This window comes from Geotrypetes seraphini, chromosome 15, assembly GCF_902459505.1.
Source record: "Geotrypetes seraphini chromosome 15, aGeoSer1.1, whole genome shotgun sequence".
Taxonomy (NCBI): Eukaryota; Metazoa; Chordata; class Amphibia; order Gymnophiona; family Dermophiidae; genus Geotrypetes; species Geotrypetes seraphini.
This window is the reverse complement of record NC_047098.1, coordinates 6,955,398-6,961,526: the sequence shown is the minus strand read 5'-3', so window position 1 is coordinate 6,961,526 and position 6,129 is coordinate 6,955,398.

Genomic DNA, 6,129 nt, shown 5'->3' with positions numbered 1-6,129 from the left:
GCGTAAGACACTTTTCTGCTCATGCACTTGCTGTACATAAACACTTTTTCTCCCATTCGTTTAATGTGATCTGAGCAGTTTCCTCTTGCCTGAGATGTTGGTGCCATGAACTTTTATTTGCAACTCTGCGGAATGTTTTACATGTCTTTTTATGTCCTCCCTTTCCCCCTCCCGCCCCAAGAATCTAGACTGGTCTTTTAGCGATGAATTCAGCCACTAGGTGTCACCTTGGAGCAATCACCATGCACTGTGACTACAGCATCCCCAGACCCAGCAGAATTGATTGGGGGACCTTAGGCACAGCTGACACGAAGCTAGCCCACAGAAGCACTGGGCACAGGTGCTAGACCTAAGGGTGGTATAGGATTCTGGTTTATAGCATTCACAGGGGTTCCCCCTTCTATAAAGCCCACAAAACAAATGTCACTTTGCACTAGATAAAAACAAGCCAACATGGCTTCTGCAAGGGAAGATCGTGCCTAACGAACTTATTGAACTTTTTCGAAGGAATTAACAAACAAATGGACAAAGGGGACCCCATAGACATCGTATACCTAGATTTCCAAAAAGCCTTTGACAAGGTACCCCATGAACGCCTACTACGGAAACTAAAGAACCATGGGATGGAAGGAGACAGGTTGGGCAGACTAGATGGACCATTCGGGTCTTTATCTGCTGTCATCTACTATGTTACTATGAGACGTACATAGATGGATCAAAAATTGGCTGACGGGTAGAAAGCAAAGGGTAGGAGTGAAGGGCCACTACTCGGACTGGAGGAGGGTCACGAGTGGTGTTCCGCAGGGGTCGGTACTCGAACCGCTGCTGTTCAATGTATTTATAAATGATCTAGAAGCAGAGACGAAGTGCGAAGTAATAAAATTTGCAGACAACACCAAACTCTTTAGTGGAGTTGGGACAAGAGAGGATTATGAAGACTTACAAAGGGACCTGAACAAACTAGAAGAGTGGGCAATGAGATGGCAGATGAAGTTTAATGTAGAGAAATGTCAAGGAACCCGAAGTACAGTTATACGATGGGAGGGCAGGTAATGGGTGAAAGTACCCAAGAAAAGGACAGTTGAGTTTTCAGGATTTCCCCAATGAATATGCATGAGATCTACTTGCATGCACTGCTTTCAATGCATATTCATTGGGGAAATCCTGAAAACCCGACTGGATTCAGGCCCTCGAGGACCGGAGTTGCCCACCCCTGGGTTAGGAGGTCACAACAAAATCAAGGTCCTTTAAAAGTCAGCGGTGCAGGGCCAAGGTGCAAGCATTGTCCTGTTTGGCCAGGATTGGATCATTGTTTTAATTTTCGAACATGTCCTTAAATAAGAAAGTTTTTAATGAACATTTAAACCTGTCTAATGAAGTTTCTTGTCTAAGGTGGATTGGAAGCGAGTTCCACAGCTGGGGAGTAGTGATTGAGAAGATTTCATTACGTCTAGTGTTAATGACTTTTAATGATGGCACACACAGTAGATTTTGATTATTTGAAGGGCAGTGGGGTATTAATTGCCTGTCTAAAAAAGTAGGACAGTGTGAATATTGAATTTTGAAAGACACAAAGGCAGAACAGTCAGCTTTGTTTTCCATTCCTTCCCTAATTCTCGATATTCTGTTTGTTTTCTTAGCCACCGCTGGACACTGAAGAGAAGGTTTCAATGTATTATCAATGACGTCATCCAGATCCTTTTCCTGGGTGGTGACTCCTAAAATGGAACCTATAGTTTTCTTATTGCTCCTCAGAAATGACGCAAAGCTCAGAAAATATGCATTTTCATTCTACTGCTGGAGATCTCAACCATAACAGTACCTGGGACATCCCAAGCTGGTCTAATGTTCAGGCTATCTAATATAAATAGAAGATTCATGAGAGATTACCTGCAGTGCCTCCAGGTCACAATCCCAGTTCTACTGGTTCTAACTGCTTAATTTAAAAAAAAAAAAAAAAAAAAAATGGCAGGAAAAACAGAAACATTAGGATCTTAAATTTGGGGAGAGGGGCACAAACTTTTTTTTTTTTTCAATGTGAGAGATTTTATAGACCACACATTCATAAATATATGATGGTGATGTACACAATGAAGCTACTAAGTAGTAGATTTAAAACAAACCAGAGAAAATATTTCTTCGCATAATGTGTAATTAAACGCTGGAATATGTGGTGAAATCAGTTAGCTTAGCGGGGTTTAAAAAAGAGAAGTCATCAGGTCATTATTGAGATAGCTTGGTGAAATCCATTGCTTCTTCCTAGGATAAGCAGCATAAAATCTGTTTTACTACTTGGGATCCAGCTAAGTATTTGGGACCTAGGTTGCCCACTAGGATACTGGGCTTCATGGACCTTCTGTCTGGCCCAGTATGGCGATTCTTATGTTCTTAGGAGTAGCTAACATGGAATATAGCAGAAAAAGAACCATACAACTCTGTGGATCTCACTCATAGAAAGAAGAGAGAAAAAAATTCACAGAAACACAAGAAAATCAGTCTCCCTTCTCACATTAAGACTGCCCTCCAGATTCCTGTTCCATTTACCTTCCATCAATGGCATGAAAAGCATGAGTCAAAGCACATGGCCCACATTTTAAACAGCCCTTTGAATAGCTAACAACAAAACAGATTTCATAACCCTGGAGCCCTTCCCAAACCCACACAGCTTATGAAATCTATTCCATCGCATGTCAGGAGGGTACAATCAGGCAGAGAAATGGAGACACACGGATGCACACATCTCAAGTGAAGACCCAGAGCCAAGGTCATCAGAAATGGCAATGGGAGAAGAGGGGTTTGACCCCTGGGTTCCCAGCATATGACTAACTGCTAGATCAGTCTTTCACCTTCAGGTGCTTGCAACAGTTAAAATCTGTAAATATTATTAGAAATCAGGACCTGCTTTTTCTAGAAACAAGTCAGTAAGAAAGAGAGAATGACACGGGAAGAAATTAGTCCTCGTCCCCGCAAGTTTTGTTGCTGTCCTTGCCCCATTCCTGCAAGCTCTACCTTAACCGCACAAGCCTCGAACACTTAGGATTTTAAAGCGTTTGAGGCTTGTGCAGACGAGGACAGAGCTTAGGCATTGGTGGAATGAGGCATTATGACATCACAATCCGAGCTCTAGAATGTTGCTGTTTAAGATTTTAAAGTGTTTGAGGCTTGTGCGGATGAGGGCGGAGCTTAGGCATTGGTGGAATGAGGCATTATGACATCACAATCTGAGCTCTAGATTGTTGCTGTTTAAGATTTTAAAGTGTTTGAGGCTTGTGCGGATGAGGGCGGAGCTTAGGCATTGGCGGAATGAGACATTATGACATCACAATCTGAGCTCTAGAATGTTGCTGTTTAGGATTTTAAAGCGTTTGAGGCTTGGGCAGATGAAGACGGAGCTTGTAGGAATGGAGCAGGGACAGGAAAAGAACTCACGACGGGAAAATGAACCCACCGTGGGGATGGGGGAAAAATTTGTCCCCGTGTCATTCTCTAGCATGAATTCAAACTAGGGAGCATGTTTACTAAGCTACATTAAGCAGCTCATAGTGTGACTTTTACTAGGTATTAAATATTAGTATGAGCCCACAATAACAATTGTGTCATAGTCCAAGAAAAGGGTCCAAGTCTTAGAAATTGAGTTATCCAGCTGGCTAAATAATCAAGAAGATGCTGGTTCAAACGCAACAAACCACATGTTTCTATAATTTCATTGGCCAGATATACTGTTTCATTTGATTCAATTTCTACTCTGTCCTTCCGGGAGCTCAGAACGGGTTAGAAGCCAACATTGGATAGTACATTTGGCAATACAATACAGGCGCAAAAGGGCAAGGTTGGGCAGTACAGTAACTTGACAACATTCATAGGGAATTTCTGGAGCATTACAGAAGATTGGACCAGGGGGGTCGCCAGCTGGTAGTTGTTGGTGGAGAGAGATCAGAGGGAATTAGTTGCAGTTGGGCCTTTAGTTGAAGAGAAGGCCTTCGCTGCTCTTCGGAAGCTCATCAATGAGTTCTGTGTCAATTAATATAATTCAACAAATAAATAGAACCCAACTGACACTGTTGCCTCATTTCTCAAGTAAGATTGCGACACAATTTACACACATGAAAACAGCATAAATCAGGTGCTAACTGCTTCATGCCTAAAATGGACAGAGAGTAGGCCCGACAGGTACAGAGTGGAGGAATAATCGTTAGTGACAGGTAGCACACAGGCCACGCCCATGAGCCGTCACACCTGTCCATAGCAAATACCAATAGGTTCAGCAGAGTTATCGGCAGCCTCATAACGTAGCTGCCTTGGGCCACACCTCCATTCCACCCCCACCATTATGAACTCCCACCCAACCCCTCCAAATTCCCAGGACCACCTCCTAATCCCCACAAAGTCTCATAATCCCTCTTCCCAAAACCCCCTACCCGACCCTTTCCCACTCTAGATCACCTAGCCCTTCCACACCTATTCCCTAACTAATCCTACCCCATCCCCCTAGTTCTCCAGTACTACACTAGGGGTCAGCAACTCCCAAGGGCATTTTGAACATAAGCAGAGGGGATATACGCCTGTCTAGCCCCACTAGTTCAAACATCCTGCATGTCTTGGGTGGGGGAGGGTTAGGTAGGCATTGGGAATGGACGGAGCTTGATAGCAGTGCTTGCTGAGCTAGAGTAGGGAAGGGCTTGGGGGTGGCCTTGAGACTTGGGGGTTGGACAGTTATGTGCAGGACGGGATCTTGAGACAGGAGGTGATGGATGGATTGCTGGCACTCTATTTATATAAGAACATAAGAATAGCCTCACGGGGTCAGACCAAGGTCCATCAAGACCAGTAGCCTGTCCTCACAGTGGTCAATCCAGGTCACTAGTACCTGGCCAAAACCCAAAGAGTAACAACATTCCATATAGAATACCAAAGAAATAGCAAAATTCCAGAATTCCAGAGTAGCAACATTCCATGCTACCGATCCGGGGCAAGCAGTGGCTTCCCCCATGTCTTTCTCATTAATAGACTATGGACTTTTCCTCCAGGATCTTGTCCAAACCTTTCTTAAAAACAGCGACGCTATCCGCTCTTACCACAACCTCTGGCCTACGCGTTCCAGAGCTTAACTATTCTCCAAGTGAAAAAATATTTCCTCCTCTTGGTTTTAAAAGTATTTCCTTCCCCGTAACTTCATCGAGTGTCCCCCCCCCCCCCCCCCCAGTCTTTGTAATTTTTGACAGAATGAAAAAATCGATCCACTTCTACCCGTTCTACTCCACTCAGGATTTTGTAGACTTCAATCCTATCTCCCCTCAGTGTCCCCCAAGCTGAAGAGCCCTAACCTCTTTAGCCTGCCCTCATACGAGAAGCGTTCCATCCCCTTTATCATTTTGTGAATGTGATAGTGCAGGAACCTCTGCCTTGTCTGGCATTGCATGCAGAACAGTACCTGTGCGGTGAATATCTTCTCTGTGCGATTAATGCAAGGCATGCCCCTGGAATGAGCATTTATCTGAACAGAGCCTGTTTTATCAAACCTACACAAATCAAATATATAGCAAAGCAACTACATATTATATAAGCAATAACCCTTAGTGGGTAGATACATTATTTATTTCAATAACAAGTAGTTCAAAGATAAAACAACCAGATATTTGAAGAGAGATTCTACATTACAAAACAAATAAGTTTTAAGAAGCAAGTATTTGGGACTACTAAAGACTCCAGTAGGTAATAATAAATTTTACTTGTAGGGGGATTGATACAGGAATCCACCTGTGATTGGTTGGTGATCTCCCACCCCCCTCCGATAAAACAGAAGGAAGTCACACAGGGATAATTGTGTCCTGTATTTGTATCATTTCCTCTAGTCTAAGGCATCACATTTCATATTTTTTCTCTTTCCATACTAGAAAAAAAAAGAAACCTAAACTATTCAATAGATTAATTAGGCAAAAAAAAAAAAAAAAAAAAAATCAAAAAAGAAATTCCACAAATGCTGGCAGCCATAAAGTGATAAAAGCTTTGGAGGATAATGAACCAAAGTCTGTTAATTAGCTTGCTTTAATGATCCATCCTAATTACATGCAAATGAGTTTTGCATTAATTTAGAAGCTTCAAAGTTAGCACATTAACAGAATATTATTG